General features: G+C 38.5%; 1 protein-coding gene and 1 pseudogene across 4 annotated transcripts in view; both read right to left on the bottom strand.

Moving 5' to 3' along the window:
* The window catches only part of map2k4a (mitogen-activated protein kinase kinase 4a), a 177,213-nt gene that overhangs the window by 11,066 nt on the left and 146,634 nt on the right, over positions 1–19,513 (bottom strand). The gene's annotated exons all lie outside the window — the stretch shown is intronic.
* LOC132828056 (U6atac minor spliceosomal RNA) lies at positions 16,018–16,127 on the bottom strand (annotated as a pseudogene).

Raw genomic sequence — 19,513 nt, 5'->3', positions numbered from 1 at the left:
GAACGAAAAAGCATCCTCTCTGAATCCAAACATTAACAGGGCATTCCCTACAGGAAACGTTTGAACTCTATCCTCAGACCAAGCATCCTTCTGACATCTGTAAATGCTTCTAATTTGTACCCATTTTTGCAGTGGACCTAAGCCAACTAATTTAAAATCCTTTCAGGTAGCAGATGTGCCTTCCCAATAATCTGAAACAAATGTACCTAGAACTTGCAATACCAAATATAGTAAGCTAACTCATGCTCTTAAACAATCAATCAGAACATATACTTTCAGAGCCATATACTAAGTTTTAAGCTGTTTACTTTAATTTACACACAAAGGCACTGTAATAATTGCAGTGCTATTTGAAATTTGATCATATTTCCTAAAATGCTTGCATTCCAGTCTTACCTCTAGTTCAGAAACTGGTCGGGCTTCAATTTGTAACATACCAATTAACCACGTACACCAATTTAAACTGTGCTGTTCAGAATACAAATGAGGTCTATGTATGCATTTTATAAACCAAAATACTCTACTGCCATAGCTAAATGCTGAATAAAAAACATTGAGCTACGAATGCAGCCTTATTCTCCCCTACCCTGATACTAACAAACATTCTGCGTTCTTCTAACATCTTAATAAATGGGCAATTTTCTTTAATAATTCAGAAGGCAACATTACAATTGTACTTAAAAGTTTCGGATGCCTTTATTTGCAAGGAAAATTTCAATTACACATACATTGAGTTGCTATAGTAATCACACATTAAACCATGATCACTTACTCATCTTTTTTTCTCTCTGAACAACTGACTGTCTCAATATGCCAGTTTTGAAAACATGTATTACTTTCATTTACCAGTTAAGTACAGCTGAAACTTTGATGGAGAAAACAGCAACACCCAACACTCAACCAACCCCCGATCCCCTTCCACCAAGGCTTTCTCATTTGTTTAAAATAATAACTAGTGCCCCATTATCCTTACATCTGGCCAAACCTCTCCACAATCTGAACAGACAAGCCACTACTAAACATTGAATTAATTTATTTCAGAATTGTGGCATTGCAGGAAGAGACTTTAATATTGATATCTTTCTTTAAAGCTTACCAAACAACTTTAATGGCTTACAGGTTTTCAGGTCACTGTGTTCAAAGTTTCACAAGCTGACATAATCCTTAATTTGGTGGAGTTCCTCTAGATTGCATATGCAATACATGAAAATTAAAATGAAACGTAGAGTATTGTGAAGGAATATTTACTCAATCCACACATTATTTTGAAATTGTGTGGATTTCAGAATTGTGTGGATTTTGAGATTGTGTGGATTGTGTTACAGAAAGAATGGCAAGACAATCCAACTTTGCACTACAGTTTTTCAAATTGTTTCCCACTGGTTAAAAAGCCTATGTAATGTTTTCTTTGGTGTTGCCAGTGTGGTGGGATGGAGGGTGGTGATGGAGAGGAGAAGTTAAGCAGACAACGGTAATGTTAACTGTAGTGTTTCTGGGGCTGTAAGGAAACCCTTTGATGACCTCCCTGCTAATTTGGGCCCTGCTCACGTAAGGACTGCAAGCACAGCTGGTGGCATTCATGAGGGTGAACAAGCAAATCATGGCACATCTATTTATAAACATCCTGGCACAAAGGTCCCTGGTTCAAAAGTTATTCAATGCCCAATTGAAACCTGGTCGATGGAAAGGAGGCAGCTACTAGTCTTGCTGCTGACCCAGTTATTCCCATATTCCCTTTCAACAGGGCGTCCCACCCCATCATTTATCTCTGGTCAAGGATCCTGCAAACATCCAGGCCTCATGTGGGTGTTTTACTGGCAGCCATATGACCATAGGAGCTACTATTCAACCAGGCTGCCAGCAGCTCTCATCAGCAAGACCTGTGCTCTTGGGGTCCCCGATCAATGGGAAGGTCCTACGGCTGATCAGTCATGTGCCTAAGTTGAAGAGTCAGATGATGCATGTTGTCTTGACACTGACATCATTCTCTAATGGAACTTACAGATCTAAGAGGTGTACACAAAGAGGATCTGCTGGGTTGCTACAGTTCATCCTGTAGATAGCACATCAGGTAGACACCATGCACGGGGAGCATGGATACTGAATTCTGTGGCAAACTGCTATCACTAGACCTCTTTAATGCAGTTGAATTGACATGCACTCAAACAGTCCATCATAGTGACTATAATTAACAGCAGTTGAAAAGCGTGGCACTGGAAAAAACACAGGTCAGGCAGCATCTGAGTAGGAGAGTCGACATTTCGGGCATAAACCCTTACGCCTGAAATGGCGAAGCTCCTGCTCCTCGGATGCTGCCTGACCTGCTGTGCTTTTCCAGGGCCACAATTTTTGACTCTGATTCTCCAGCATCTGCAGTCCTCACTTTTTCCTAGTCCCTGTAATTAACAGAAGCCTGCTTTGCAAATTCACACTATTGCAATTATTGTTCACGTTTGTCAGTTACCAGCTTAACCAGAAGTCTCTTTTCCCAAGGCTAGTGTTCAAAACTGGAAGAACTAGGCTTCTCTAAAAGTCATAGATTAGTACAAACTAGAGGAATATACTTGCCTTTACCATTCGAAGAGTTTACAACAATGTGCATTATGCATCATTCAATATCATAAAATGTTCCAAGACTATTCAGTGGAGTGCACTCAAACAGCAAATCACATGGCGGGGGGGGGGGGGGGGGGGGGGGGGTGTAATATTTAAAGAGGGAGCTGGGCCTACCTGCAGTCACAGATAGTATGGAAGAAAAGTTGGCTCAATCAGCTGTTTTGTGCACGGAAAGTTGAGAGCACAGGTAGTGCTTCCAACAGCAATAATTTAAAATCTGATTATTTTCAGCTTTCAGTCAAGCTCCGAGAAATACAATGAGTTTTCAAGGTTATATCACATGGAAACCAGGTACAGCTACCATTTAGATACAACAGAGGGTGATGATAGAAGAGTTGTTTTTCAGACTGGAGACCTGGAACCACCAGTGTGCCACAAAGATCAAAGCTGGTTTCTCTGCTTTTCAAAATGTATATAAAAGGATTTGGATGTGATCATAGGAGATATGATTAATAAGTTTGCAGATGATGCCAAAATTGGTGGTGCAGTGAAAGCGAACGAGGTTCTCAGAGTGTAATGAGGAATCAATCAAATGGACCGATGGGCCAAGGGGCGACAGATGGAGCTTAATTTAGAGAAATAGGAGGTGGTGTACTTTGGTAAGGCAAATCAGGGCAGGACTTATACACTTAATGGTAGTATCCTGGGGAGAGGTCCTGATCAGAGAGACCGCGGCATGCAGGTTCATAGTCCCTTGATGGTGGAGTCACAAGTAGACAGGATAGCGAAGGTGGTGTTTGGTATACTTGCTTTTATTGGTCAGAACATTGAGTATATGAATTGGGATGTCATGTTCTGGCTGTACAGGACATTGGTTAAGCCACTTTTAGAATATTGTGTCCAATTCTGGTCTCCCTGCTACAGAAATTATGTTATTAAATTTGAAAGTGTCCACAAAAGATTAACAAGGATATTGCTGGAGTTAGATAGTTTGATCAATAGGAAGAGACAGAATAGGCTGGGACTATTTTTACTTCAGTGTCGGACGTTGAGGGGTGACCTTACATTAGTTTGTAGAACCATGATGGGCACGGATATGGTGAATAGTCAACATCATTTTTCCTAGGTTGAGGGAGCCCAAAACTAGAGGGCATAGGTTTGAATTGAGAGGGGAAAGATATAAAAAGGGACCTCAGGGGCACCTTTTCCGTGAAGAGGGTAGTGCGTATATGCAATGAGCTGCCAGAGGAAGTGGTGGAGGCTGGTACAATTACAGCATTTCAAAGGTATCCGGATGGCTACATTAATAGGAAGGGTTTAGAAGGACATGCCAATTGGGGCTAGATCAGTTTAGGATATCAGGTCAGCATGGATGTGTTGGACCGAAGGGTCTGTTTCCGTGCTGTACAATTCTATGACTCCATGGGAAGTATAAATAGCTAAAATTTCAACAGTACAAATGAAAGAAAACCACTGCATCATTTAACAGGTATAGTGACTAAAAGGAATACATGCTCTTCTACTGAGATTACATCAGCTAGGATCAGCCTTTTAAATAAGCTACTTATGAGGCAAGCACACCATGGTTCGAAAATGACTTCATTTTTGGGTGACCTTCAAATATAAATGACAGCTGTGATTACACTCTCCTTCTGCCCTCCATCCCTCCACCAACCCTGCACATTCACAGTAATTTCAGTTTGTCTCTGTCTATTTAACCAATATTTAGTCTGAGGAAACACTACTGAAAGTCAGAAACAAGTCTCATTAGAAATGTATAATTAGATCACTTTTAAATAGGCACTTACAATTCACATGTTTTCATTTTTATTTTTGCTGTTCATTTGCTTTGTTTCAAATGCCAGATGCATTCAAATATACAGACTTTGGGTTTAGCCCTTCACTGTTTTTGTACATCCTCTGATTTATACTGTCTCTAAATATCTCTTCCTATCATGATCGGTTTATCTTTTCCTACATTAAGATCTCTCTCTTTGGCCTTGACTCTACTCTTTACCTGACCACATTTCAAATTTGATCCTTGCCCCTACTATTCAGTTCAAAATCCTCTCTACTTCTCTGGATATGTAATTATAGGTCCAAAAGGGCTTATGCCCGAAACGTCGAATTTCCTATTCCTTGGATGCTGCCTAACCTGCTGTGCTTTAACCAGCAACACATTTTCAACTGTGATCTCCAGCATCTGCAGACCTCACTTTTTACCCATAAAATGCAGGAGCAGAATTAGGCCATTTAGCCATCATGCCTACTTTGCCATTCAATGAGAACTTGGGTCATTTGATAATCCTCAACTCCACTTACATATCTCATCCCCATAATTCTTATTGCCCTACTGATGAAAACATCTGTATCATCCCTGAATATACTTAATAACCAAGCCTCAACAGCATCCTGCAGTAAAGAATTATACAGATTCAGTATTCCCTAGAGCAAAAAATTGCTCATCTGCCTGAAAAGGTGACCTCTTATTTTCACACTACGCCTTCTGGTCCTAGAACCTCCCATGAGAGGAAACAACCCCTCTGTTCACAATCGTGTCAAACTTTTCCATAATCTAGGATGACATGAATAACACAATTAAAATGGGCTCTATGAAACAGCTAAAAAGAATGGAAATTAATCTGCCCTCAAATTTCAAAACAATTTAGGAATAATTTCAAATCAATTATGACCTATCCTTGGCTCAACTAAGATCTTGAGCACAATACACAGAATTTTAAGCCTAATCAGAAATTCATCACACGAACAGTGATCACACGATCACTGATGAACTACTAGCCAATGCTTATCAAGGTATTTCAAAAGTTTTGCCTGAGCATTTAAATACAAAAATTGTGCAGGATCAGTGTCTTCCTTACTTTTCTGAATCTTTGTACACATGAACACAGATTTTCTGCTCTGCACTCACCAACCTACAATTTCCTATCCATTCACTTGAATAGTTGCAGAATTGCAAGCTACTACATGCATAAGAAAACAATCTTGGCTAAGCCCTCTAACAACAATTTTGGCAATGCGTAATAGCTTCAAATTTTAAGCAGAACCTCCACTTGAAGTCATTTTATTAATAAAGTGCTTCAAGCTTAAAGAGCAACCACTATCCATTGAAGCAAAGACACATGACCAAGCAGTTCCAAGTTAGCAAAATTGCTAGAACCTTAAATGCATTTAGAAATGTAGAAAACCAAGCAATGTGCTTCCAAGATTTGCATTGATTGTTATGCACAAACTTATCACACTGCAGTAGATAAGGTGTCCTGTGGGTGCTCATATCCCTTTGTCACTAATCCAACTGAGGGAGGTCAAATTACAAATGGGTGAAAACAATTTGTGAAAATTCACTTTTTGCAATTACTCGAGACATCCTAATTGAAATGTTAAAAAAAATGAAAATAAGAGTAGGTCATTCAGCCCTGTTCCATCTTTCATGCTGATCATGCCAATCAGTCATCTGTTTCCCCCTTCTTTTCCCATATATCCTTTGATCCCTATAGTTCAAGTGTTATACCCAACACTTCCTTGAAGTCATAATATTTTGGCCTCACTTGTTTCTGGGGTAGTGACATCCACAAGCGCATCACTCTCTGGATGAAGAAATTTCTTCTCATCTTAGTCCTAAATGGTTTATCCCACATCCTTAGACCGTGACCCTGTCCTGGACTCCCCTGTCCACTCATGTTTTAATTTTATAGGTTTCTATGAGACTTTCATCCTTATTCTTCTGAATGTCAATAACATAATCCAAACGATTCAACCTCCCCTCATGCCTCAGTCTAACCATCCCAGGAATCAGTCTGGCGAACTGTATCTGCATTCCCTCAATAGCAAAAGCATCCTTTTTCAGATAACGAGACCAAAACTGCGCACAATATTCTCTGTGGTCTAAGGCTCTTTGCAATTGAGCACAACATCCCTGCTCATGTACTCTAATCCTTTTGCTAAGACCACCAACATACTATTTGCCTTCTTTACTACCTGATGCACTCCATATTTACTTTCAGTCACTTGAGTCTGTGGGCACCCAGGTATTATTGCACCCTGTCAGATAATAATCCACCTTCCTGTTTTTACTCCCAAAATGGATAAGCTCACATTTATCCACATTATACTGCATCTACCAGGCATTTACCTACTCACTCAGCTTGCCCAAAATACATTTAAGCCTCTTGCAAAACTGAAATATGCAGTAACTGCAGTGGATTTTTAGAAACATTCAACACAGTGAGAATGCTACATTTGTGTTTTGTTTTTTCCTTACTGTAAAATTCAATGAGTTTTATAAAACAAACCAAAAAAAAAAGAGATTTTTATCTGGTAGATAAGCAGAAAACTGGATTCATTATTTTAAATAGGAAAACATGAAACCGTTCTAAAATACAGTATGTCCACTTTCACATATAATCACAGCAGTAAAAAAAAGGCAATCATTTCCACATTTTACTGTAATGCATACTTCTATGCAACTACTATGACAGTTTGTGGTTTCAAACTATTAACAAAGCAAATACAATTGTGCTCTGCTAATTTTACGTTTTCCCTTATCACCCCTCCTCCTATATTAACTCAGTTGGCTGGACAGCTGATTTGTGATGTAGTGTGACACCAGCAATAGTTCAATTCTTGCACCAGCTGAGGTTACCAAGGACAGGCATGGTGACCCTCAGGTTAAACCACTGCCAGTCTTCTTTCTGTAATGCGAGAGAGAGACATCCTATGATCCACTAAGATTATGGTGACTTTACCTCCATTATTTAAAGATTCCAGTCTATATTGCGGAGGTTACCACATTATGCAGGTTCAGGTACCAGCCAAGATAAATACTTGCAACCGAGTTGCACAATTTCAAAAAGAATGGTATCCTGGATTAAAGCCAATATGTCAGAAAGTGTTTGATGAAAGGGAAAAAGTAGTTTTCTTCTTGAAGCAATCCTAGGAATGGTGTCACAGCCAACAAATGTTTGGAAACAGTTAAGTACGTTCATCTTCACTGAAGTGGTTTATATTTTGAATGAGAACTATCAATAGCAGCTAGAGTTCAGCAAACCTCAAATAAAATTAGACTCACCTATGCAAAAGTGAACTCCTTAATACATGCCCTCATAGTTAACTATGTTCAGGACATTTTGCAGTTCTGGCATGGATTATATGGTAAAGAATTAACTGGACACAATAAAAGATGATCGTAGCAAGGATTAAAAGTTGACCTCAAAACCTCAAGTATTTTGCTAAAATATTTTCTTAAATAGAGGCAATCAATGGGTAAACAATATGGGTAAGTAATTAGCAGTAATTAGACCACTCGACATGTAAATAATCAAATATTTAGGATAGTGGCCTGGGTACTATCCCTTTCAAGTTCAGGTCTGTTCTCAGTTCAATTACAAACAGGCTTAACTGCACCTTAACTCATCTTACTTGGCTCAAGAGGTTTTTTTGTGAAGAAAAGAGTTTTCCAAGTTCCCATTACTGTCTATGTGAAAATGTTTGCTAACAGCATTGCAATTAACAAAACTCTAATCTTAGCATTATGCCACCTTTGGACTCTTTAGAATCCAATTGTCAACCACCCCGACCCTCCCATCCCAAATGTGTCAAATACTATGGTTAATATGAATATAAATGTTGAAGTAACAAAGGGCATGCAGGTTATTAAACTTTAAAGATGATTACTTGGAGTAGTAAATAAAAGACAATCCTTTTCCTCTAATGATTCTTCACATTAAACGGAAATATATATTCATAAAGAGTGCAAGGAGTTTCTGGAACACCAATAGGTCTCGTTAATCAATTATGGAGTAAAAGCCAAAATGAACATTTTTTCTATTCTTGTCTGACAATTCTGGCAGCCAGGAATTATCCTTCCAATTGAGGTCATCAATTAATTAGTTGTCGAACTTGCTGAGTTCTTTCCAGCTGTTTTTAAATTCTAAGCTTCTAACATTCAGTGTATTTTGTTGTTGTATTGATGAACATCAGGAACACAGCTTTGCACTGAAGAAAGGTATTGCTGCTCCATCTTTGGTCAAGTGGACTCATTGTGTTTGTACCCAGAAACTGCTTTCATACTTTCCAATATAAAAATCTCAAATCTGTATAGGGATCACTGAAAGACTGCTGTTTCTTTTGTGAGAGATGGCAAGAAAAGAAATTGGGTACCTTGACAGTACCTGCACCAGTGTCAAGGTGATGAACTTAAACGTTCAGAGAGAAAGTTAACAGGCAGGTGCAGCAAATAACTATGAAGACAGACAATATCTTCACCTTTGCCACGAAGATTTGAGAATAGCTATCTTGGTGCAATTGCATTGAGCATTTTTGAGACCAGATCTGAAATACTGTGCATTTTTGGCCCCATTTCCGCCAGACAGAATTTTCATAGACTGTGTGCAGCTGAGGTTTAAGTAAGCTAAATGCTAGAATGGCAGGACTGTCCTACAAAGAGAGACTGAGACAACCCACCCTGTATTTTCTCAAGTTTAGAAGATTGAGGTGATTCGCAGAAACTTAATTTTTTTCTAAAAAAGGGTTAGGATAGATGCAAAAGATGTTTCTTCTGGCTGGGACATCTAGAGTAAATGGACACCCTCACTGATGAGGGGCAAACCCGTTAGGTTTGAGACTGAGGATGGATTTCTTCAGTGGGAAGTAAATTTAGAGAATTCGCCATTCCTGAAGGCCATGGAAACTCAATCAGCAAATAAGTTCAAGGTAGAGATCGTTAAAAATTTTGGATACTAATTACGGCAAGGGATATGGGGATAGCATGGGAAATTGATACTGAAGTCAATGATTAGCCATGACCAAGACTGCAGCACGAGGTCCGAATAGCCTAGCCCTGTTCTCAAATTCCTATAAACTGCTTTTCCCTCTGACTCAATTTTATCTGTGCGGTCCTTCAGGTTGCATCTCAATATTTCATGAATTTCCACATAGTAATGCCAGAAATACTGTTTACTGCACAGTAATTCATTTCATGGCCAACATGCAACATCATATGCTGTGAAGCAATCACTTCGTCTGCCTTACCAAAGCGTATGACAATTAAATGTTGCAAAGGCAGCCAAATTTGAAAACTAACAATCCACGTCAGATGTTGCCCTCAATAAATAAACTTTCGATGAAACAGTTCATCTAACTCATACCAATTTCAGCTTGGATTTTCATGATAGTATCACACTGCAGCTTTCCTTTTTTCGTTAGCAGCTGCTTTTATATTTACAAAGCTTTGAGCCCAATCCCATGAGTCCACCTATGTCTGAATCTATTTCCTTTTGATTGTTAGAAAATAATGTGCTAGGCTGAGAAAATTCCATTCGAATTGTAAACTATTCTAAATGCTGTCTTTTCTAGAACATTTGGCATGCTTATTTTATTCCAGAGGAAAATTTCAGGAACATAAAATTTACTTTACATAAGAGGAGTGATAAAATTGTTTATTTTTGAAAGGACAGCAGGTAACCCAAATCTAGATTTTCGTTCTGGGTTTTTACTTCACAGCTTAGTCAACAAGATGATTTTACATATCTTATTCACATGAATCATTTTCCATGTGGTTATTTGTCCAGATGCTGTACAACAGCAGGGGCTATTTAAAAAAAAAATCAGCAGTTTGATTTCCTGTTTTAGATAGAATTCACACAAAATACTTTGATTTACTCACATACTAATATACTGCAATGTCAATTCTTCAAATCTCAGCTTTCAACTGGGTGGATTATGAGCTTTACAAGCCCATTTTCAGCCAAACTTAAAAAGCACACCCGATTCCAAAGCAGAAGGTAAGCAGAATTACTTTCAGATTGAAGTTTTACTGGATTACTTTTCATGCTTGTATTTCCTTGTCAAGCTGTATACTAAGCTTTCTTTGTCCCCAAAAAATTTCTCCTTTTCTTTTGAATATATTAACCCCCACAGAAGTATCACCCCACAGCTAACACATGCTCTGGAACCCTACTCAAATGGCCATTGTCTACATTTACATTAAGTGTAATAAGGCTGAAAGGAGGAAGGGAAGCCTGTGGTGCTGTTCTCGATTGGCATCTATTGACTTTCCGGTGGAATTACTAAAATCATATTCAGGTGTGGAAAGTGTGTTATTTTTGTTCAAGAATCAAGAAATAATGGGGCCTACTAAGTTCACATCCGCCTATATTGAAGTCCACTCACTGCCCAGATAAGGTTCATGTCAAATACACCAGATCTGATTAGACCTATTGGGAAGAAAATTTGACTTTTTTTCAAAACTAACTTTTATTTGGGGACACTTATTAAATGTGGATGTACTTCAAGTAAAATGTATTTTTCGCAGTGAACTTCCTTTCTTCCCTCTTCAACATCAGTGATAGCATTTTAATTCAAATTTTAAAAAAGACAAATTCTTGCCAGAATTTGGATTTACTGAAATTTATTTCATTGCCATCAAAAATACATGCTTTTTCCTCCGTGAGCAATGAATTACAGAGAAGAGGAAATCACAAACCTGAGGAGAATGAATGAACACACAAGATATACCCAGAGATTGCTTTTAAAAAAAAAAGGAACAGCGGATGCTACAAATCAAAAACAAAATCAGAAACTGCTGGAAAACTCAACACATTTTTTCAGCAATTTCTGATTTTGTCCCAGAAATTCTTGCTTCTAGTTTATTAACCATCTAGGCTTTCAGCAGCTGGAAAGTATACACTCAGATCACTCAAGGAAAAAGTAACCACCAGTCAATGGGATTACAGCTGATCTGTGCCAATGTTCCTTTCACCTACCTTCCATACCTATCCCTAATGCCTGTAAATTCAAATTCTACTTAAGTATTCAGAAGTCTCAAAGATGACAAAGCTTAAAATAAATGCGAAAATTGAAGTCAGCTGAAATTGCTAACATTCATTTTTTTCAAAACAAGTCTTGCAGTGTGCAGATATAGCTAAACATATTAGTTGCAAGATTGCTAGTCATTGCCCCGACAGAAGTATCAACCTTTGCCTGAAGATACTGAACAGCAGGGAAACCTAATTTGCAGCACCAATAGGTGGAGGGGGGGGGAGGGGGTGGAAAAGAGAGAAAGAGAGGGGGAAGAATACCTATTCAACAGAGTCATTGATAAATTGCAACAATTCACTGGCCTTTGGCCATTTTTGCATTTTGTTTTTCTTCGAGCTTTCATATTTGAGAGATGATGCTTTGAAAGATGACCATTTGAGACCCATGTATCTTCAAGTCCAACAGCTGTCGTCACCATTAAGCTGAGCTCTTCCTTACTTTAAATTCACATTCAATTTCTGGCAATGAGTCACTGGAGCTGGACACTTGACTAATATTCCCTTTTCCAAAACTGATACAAGTTGTCCTACATCTCAATTGCTGCCCAGTTGAGATAAGGTAACAGCACGGACTACGGACGACATTTGCTTTATACTCTACACAACTTAGCTCATCACCGCAAACCATTTATTCAGCATAAAATTGAGTTAACTGGAATTAACCTTCATGCAGTGGAGTGAAATGTAAGAAATGATAGCAGTACATAATACTATTTATTGGGCTTCATCAGTTTACAAAACACTTTGCAAATTAAAATTCAAATATAGCAGGTCAGAAGTTAAAAATGTGTTAATAGATTATATAGCGTTAATATACATTTCTTACAGATTATCTCAAACATTTTTTGCCTCCATAGTAGGTTGGATGTGCAAACACTGCCCCCAGAACCTATTGGGTAATAAATGCTAACACCTCAGTACAAGGGAAAAGAAACATGAATTCCCAAATTGCCATTGTTTTTAATGGAATGTCGCCAAGATCCCAGGTTGTGTGGTTAACATGGAGGACAGTATTTTACTGGCATCCTGGGCAAACTATTTCCTTCACCCACCACCAAAAAGATAGTTGGTCATCATTGTTCATAAAATATCTTCCCTCAATTGTCTGAAAAACAGACACTACATTTCAAAGCAATACATCAAGTATGAAATGCTTTGAGCGAGTGACTCAAAAACACCATATGAATGCAAATGTTTAGATGAAAGCATGCTGGCCTGAATCAAAGTTGTCAATTCAAATCCCAAAGAAACTTGAAAGAAAGAAAAATCAAAATTTATACCTCAAATCAGCACCAAGGTAATAATAAAATATAGAACTGTACAGGCCCTTTGGCCCACTATGTTATGCCAAACATTTATCTGAACCCAAGACCAACCTAACCACCAAGGACCCATTACTCTCTGTGCAAAGGACCTACTTCTGACATCTCCCCTATACCTTCCTCCAACTACCTTAAAACTATGAACCCTTGTGACAGCCATTTCTGCCCTGGGGAGAAGTCTCTCACTATCTACTCCATGCCTCTCATTACCTTGTACACCTCTATCAAGTCACCTCTCTTCCTTCTTCTCTCCAATGTGAAAAGCCGAGCTCACGCAACCTCTCTTCATAAGACATGCCCTCCAATCCAGGCAGTATCCTGGTAAATCTCCTCTGCACCCTCTCGAAAGCATCTACATCCTTCCTATAATCAGGTGACCAGAACTGGATTCAATATTCCAAGTATGGGCTAACCAGGGTTTCTATAGAGCTGTGGCTTTTAAACTCAATCCCCTTGTACATGAAAGCCAAAAGACCATACGCCTTCTGAACAACCCGATCAACTTGGGTGGCAACTTTGAAAGATCTATGTACGTGGACCCCAAGATCCTGCGGTTCATCCACACTGCCAAGAATCCCGTCTTTAACGCTGTATTTAGCATTCAAATTCGACCTTCCAAAATAAATCACTTCGCATTTATCCAGGTTGAACTCCATCTGCCACTTCTCAGTCCAGCTCTGCATTCTGTTAATGTCTTGTAGCCTGCAACAGCCCTTGACACTATCTACAACACCATCGAGCTCTGTCATCTGAAACGTACTAACCCACCCTTCCACTTTCTCATCCAAGTCATTTATAAAAACTACAAGAGCAGAGGCCTGAGAACAGTTACCTGCAGGGTACCACTGGTCACCGACCTCCAGGCAGAATACTTTCCATCTACTACCACTCCGTCTTCTTTCGGCCAGCCAATTCTGTATCCAGGCAGCCAAATTTCCCTTTATCCCATACCTCCAAACTTTCTGAATGAACCTACCATGGGGAATCTTATCTAATGCCTTACTGAAATCTATATACACCACACCCACTGCTCGACCTTTGCCAACTTGTCATGTCACATCCTCAAAGAACCCATTAAGGCTTGTGAGGCACGACCTGCCCCTCACAAAACCATACTGACTATTTTTAATTAAACTATGTTTTTCCAAATAGTCATTAACCCTATCTCAGAATCCTTTCTTGCCCGCCATAGATGCAAGACTGACCAGTATGCAATTACCAGTGATTTCCCTCTTCCTTTTCTTGAAGAGAGGAACATTCGCCTCCCTCCAATCATCCGGTACTACTCCCAGAGGAGGGGGAGAGAGAGACAGACAGAGAGAGAGAGACAGAGAGAGAGAGACAGAAAAGATCAATCGCCAGGGGCGCGGCAGTCACATTCCTTGCTTCCTGTCGTAACCCTAGATATATCTGGTCTGACCCTGGGGACTAAGCAATCTTGATGCTTCCCACAATTTTCAGCACATCCACTTTCTTAACATCAATCTGTTCAAGTTTATTAACCCGGTGCACGGTATTCTCACTAACAACAAGGTCCCTCTCTCTCATGAATACTGAAGCAAAAAAAAACTTATTTTGGACCTCCCTTACCTCTTCAGACTCCAGGCATAAGTTCCCTCCACTATCCCTGATTGAATAACAATGATCAGACAGGGTTGGGCCAGTGTAGAAATGCCTTTGGATTTTTCCCTAAGCCTTCCTGCCAAGACTTCATCTAGCTCTCCTCAGTCCATTTTGAGTTCTTTCCTAGCTAACCTGTAATCCTCTAAAGCTATCAAAGATCCTTGCTTCCTCAAACTTAAATAAGCTTCCTTCTTCCTCTTGACGAGAAGCTCCTCTTCTCTTGTCATCCAAAGCTCCTTCACTTTACCATTCCTTGCCTGTCTCAGTGGGAGAAAGTTATCCAACACTTGCAACAAGCGCACTTTAAACAGCCTCCACATCTCTGACTTGCATTTCCTGGAGAACAATTGTTCCCAATTTATATTCCACAGCTTCTGTCTAATAGCAGTATAAATTTCCCCTCCTCTAATTAAATACCATCCTATACTATCTGTTCCTACCCTGCTCCATGGCTATGGCAAAGGTGTGGTAGTTGTCACCAAAGTGCTCGCCCACCAAGTGATCTCATACTTGGCCTGGCTCGTTGCCTAGCTAGTCCCCCCTAGTCAGCTTATCTACATGTTGAGTCAGGTATGCTTCCAGGGCATCCCTGACAAAAATCAGCTCCATCCAGACCATCTGCATTAAGAAGGTTTCAATCAATATTGTGGAACCTGAAGTCACCCAAACCAACAACTCGTTCCATCTGCACCTTTCCAAGACCTGCTGTCCAATCTGTTCTTCCACCTCTCTGCTGCTATGGGGGGTGCACAGAGATCACCCAATAAAGTGACTGCTCCTTTTCTGTTATTGACTTTCACCCATACTGACTTGGTCGACAAACCCTCCACTATCACCTGATGAAGGAGCGTCGCTCCGAAAGCTAGTGTGCTTCCAATTAAACCTGTTGGACTATAACCTGGTGTTGTGTGATTTTTAACAAAAATTCAAGTTCTGGCCTTAACTTGCAGTAACAAAACATTCGTTATTGCATTTCATGCAATACAACTTCAAAATACAAAACAAAAGTACACCAGGCACTACTTTTCCTGTATAGTTCAGACATGATTCCTTTATTCCTAAGAAAACAACACCCCCAAGGAGAAGCCACCGTGCAGCCCTCAGACCAGACAAGTTATTTTGAATGATGGCCTAAATCTCAAATTCACATTGTTTCCTCAAAGTAGACTTTAGATTTGTTTGGAAGACTGATCAGCAGGAAAAAGGCTGAAAGTTTACATCTCTTTCATACAGCAGATGCACACCTCACTTATCTGATAACCATGTGGCATTCTGTGTAAATGTATTGCTATTGCATTTTGGAAATTTCTGTAATTTGTTCAGTTGTTTAGCAGATCAGTAATTTTGATTTACATTAATGATCTAAGATACACTGAAAGCTGAATTATCCTTACGTTTGTCTGATTAGCAGTAACTAGTTGGTTGACAGAACTTGCTTGATAAAATATGTTTAAAAATTATTTTGATTACTTCAGCATAGATATGATATATAATTGCAATGACAATTAGCAACATATACACAACATTATCTTCAGGACTGCTTCTCAACGGTTTTTATAAACCTACTTTTAAGAACCAACCTGTCAGAAATGTTATTACGCATCTCCGGAGCACGGGGGATGTGAATCCAGACCTCGCAGGCTAGGAGTAGGGACCCTATCACTGCATCTTAAGAGGGCCCTATACATGGTTAGATGCCATGGTGGTAGATGGTAATGCCTTACCAAGGCCACCAGGACACCTTCCAACCTTACCAAGGGGAGTGCAAATGTTCTCTTCTTTACTCCTTGGCAACGTAAGCAGCAATAGAAGTCAAACCTTCAGTGAACGATTTAACAACATAGTCCAGTTGCCAGCCCAACATCAAATCATGACACGCTTTGCTTAAGATATCCAACAACTTTGATCCATCGTTCTTCTCGCTTGCAATGAGTCCGACTCAACGTGGACCTCAACTTCAAATTCCACTTTGATCGCATCACCAAAACAACTATCCCACTTTCAAATTGGCACTCACTCCACTACCTTACCCAACCAGCGGCAAATCTCTCTATGTAGTTGCTACCCCAAACTTCTGACAGATCCAAAACGATTTTTTTCTAACCTCAAAGCATTGCGTGTGGCTGGTATTGATAAACATCATACTGTTTTATTTGTATCCTTGCCAATGTGTCACAGTGCCATCCTCAGTGAAGTGACTACAACTTCCTTATTTTCAAATTCATTCTGTTGGCCCTCAACTTTACTATTATGGGTCCAATCTTCTCCAACCTAGTAGTCAGAACATAGTTCTTTAAATTCAGCATAAAAAACCCCTCTAGCTTATTCCACCATTGATAAGTGAGTCACCAGCTTGTATTCTATCATACTTTAGAATGTCCTGCTTGAATTCAAGTTTTGTTTTCTCTCCACATTCAAAAATCTCAATTTTTCATGATCATCCTTTCAAATAAACTCTTCCTGCTTAGAATCTTCCAATTCCTTTTGAAAAGCAATAGTGACTTGGTCTGGTTAACAGTGTGATACAAATACAATTGTTTGCTTATAGCAATGAAGAGGAGAATAATTTTCTTTTCCCGTCCCCATACATGGATTTCTGTTTGGAAAGGATTGAGAAAAATATTTGTTGCATCTGACTAAAAAATTAACGATAGTCACAATAATACAATAGCGGATCATCAGGCCATGAGTAACAAACTAAAAAGAACTTCAGAACCAACCACAGTTTTATAGAATAAAAGAAATTTAAAACAATGCTATTTTTTGAAAAATGCATTTTTTCAGTATAATAAACATCCCTACTTGGTAGGACAGAGATCAATTAGCTACTTATTCGCTAAAATTTCAAATAGTTTACTTGTTTTTAAGTACTTGCGATCCTGTTATGTTCAGCAAACTGCATTCAATTTAGTTGACATTATATTCTTGTATTATCTGAACTAAACTATGTTGAAAAGAACCTAGTTAATCCACTATTCGATCAATGTGTCTAAAGCGTGCATCCCTATTTTTGTTTCGAAGATCTTTCAATGTGTTTATTACCACTTCCTATGATGTTCAAAGTTAAATGTACCTAGTGCAGATTAGTATTTCAGACCTCATATTCCAACAGTCCATTGGTTTAAGGTTTTAAAGCAATATCTTGAATTTATTTCAAGCCATTCCATGCTTTAGTAACATTTGAATACACTGTCAATAACACTTTTTGAAACAATAACACTTTTTAGACCTTCAGGTAAATACACAAACATCAAATCCTTGTTTAATGTTACAATTTTTCTACAGTAACTGAAAGCAGCGTGGCTATAGTCCACATTGCTAACATCACCAATAGGAATTCCTAAAATGCCTATGCTGTGAGCAAAATCTACTTTATCAAAGGGATGCCGATGATGTCAACTTAATACTTGAGTAGTTCAAGATGAAAAATACCTCCGCTCACTCATTCAGAATAAGTTGAATAGAGCCAATGATGTCATCTCAGTTTCGGGCTTTTACTGCCTTAACTTAGAACATTACATCAGTTGGTGCTGGCCCATATTAAAGTGCTTACTTCCAAAGCTTAGGTCATGTCTACACTTAGGAAATTCAAAATTGTTTTTTGGCTCCAGAAGATGATAATTCTTCTAGCAAAGGTGAAAAAAAAAATATTCAATTTATTGCCCATTGCAAAATGATTAGAAATAATTTGCAGAATTACTTGTTTCAGTTTATAATCCAGGAATACAAATTTAATATATTTAACAATTTATACTAATCAGCCAAGTTTTCAAGTTTACATTTTTTTTAAAACTCCAGATGTAAATAATGTACTTTCATTTCCATGCTGGTACAGACTGCTAAAACAAAGTCTAATCCAGGATAGAAATGGTTATTGTATCAAACAGGAAGTAGCATATTATGATGCAAGTCACATACCTTTTTCCTGAACTCACTTGGACTGGGAAAGACCACATTGCATAATGAGTTTGAAGTGATACACTCATTTAGCATAAATACAAACACAAGAATGACCATCAGTTGAAGGGCTACCAAATTTAGATAGGAAAGAAAAGGACGTCAGCCGCTAATCCAAGCTGCAGTCTACATACCATACTTTGAAAATACTTTTTAACAGTACAGAATATGCCTCCACCATGAGGTCAGCAACAAGTAGGACTTCCTACTGAATTAAACTCTAATATTGAAATTGTTAATGTACAACACTTTGAAATATTGTAAAGTTATTTTGTCACAAATATACTTGGTGGACCAATGATGTCACACTGAAGTCACAAAATTTGACATTAAAGCAATAATAGGTTAAAGTTTACTGGAAATACACCACAAGCGATTGAGCACTGTAAACAAAGTGCAAATTTTACAAGCCCAGTTACTGGAATTGATAAAGGACTTTGCAGAAATATTCAAATCATTAAAAATGGTAATATATCAACAGTAAGCACATTAAAATTTCAACTACTCAACTTTTCAAAACTCGCTAATGACAACCACCATTTAACAACTTTTAAGTTCAAATACAAATGCGTTGTTTCTACTTAGAGCATAAATTAGTTGAAGGAATCATGATCAATTGTTTACCCCCATCGTAGAATGATACTTCCCAATTTCAACAATGGTTACTTAGCAAATACCAGGGATGAATGAAGTCTGCCATGACTTCTCAACTCAAAGCACTGAAATACTCAACCTTATCTTTCTCATTATGCTACCCTCTCCAAAAATAGACCTTTTTTTTCTCATGTATATTATTCTGATTAAATGACAGCTGCTGAAAAATATCAGAGAACTTTAACTCTTGTGCCTCTCTGGAAATCAGGTAATCTAAAAGTATTTAATATTAAACATGCAAGTTTGTTTTGAGTTCTAAAGGAACGGTGGGCCTTTAACATCATTTATTTTTATTTATTTGGCAATTAAAAATAAACAATCAAGTTGTACTGAAGCAAAACAGTGACACAGAAATTACATTACGAAAACTGGCTATTTGGCCCAAACAGTTTGTGCTCATTTTTAGCATCCAGCATAAACTCATGAGGCACATTTAAAACTGCTGGGAGGAAAGACTCCTCTCAAAAATACTTTCAAATTATGTAGGCAATAGCAATGCAAAGTGTCTATTTTCTACACCAGATAGCCTTGTGGGATCCAAGTAAAGTTGCCTATTTAGTGCTAAAC

This window comes from Hemiscyllium ocellatum, chromosome 25 (assembly GCF_020745735.1).
Source record: "Hemiscyllium ocellatum isolate sHemOce1 chromosome 25, sHemOce1.pat.X.cur, whole genome shotgun sequence".
In the NCBI taxonomy this organism is placed as follows: Eukaryota; Metazoa; Chordata; class Chondrichthyes; order Orectolobiformes; family Hemiscylliidae; genus Hemiscyllium; species Hemiscyllium ocellatum.
Note: the sequence above shows the minus strand (reverse complement) of the source record. Positions and strands in the feature narration are given on the sequence as shown.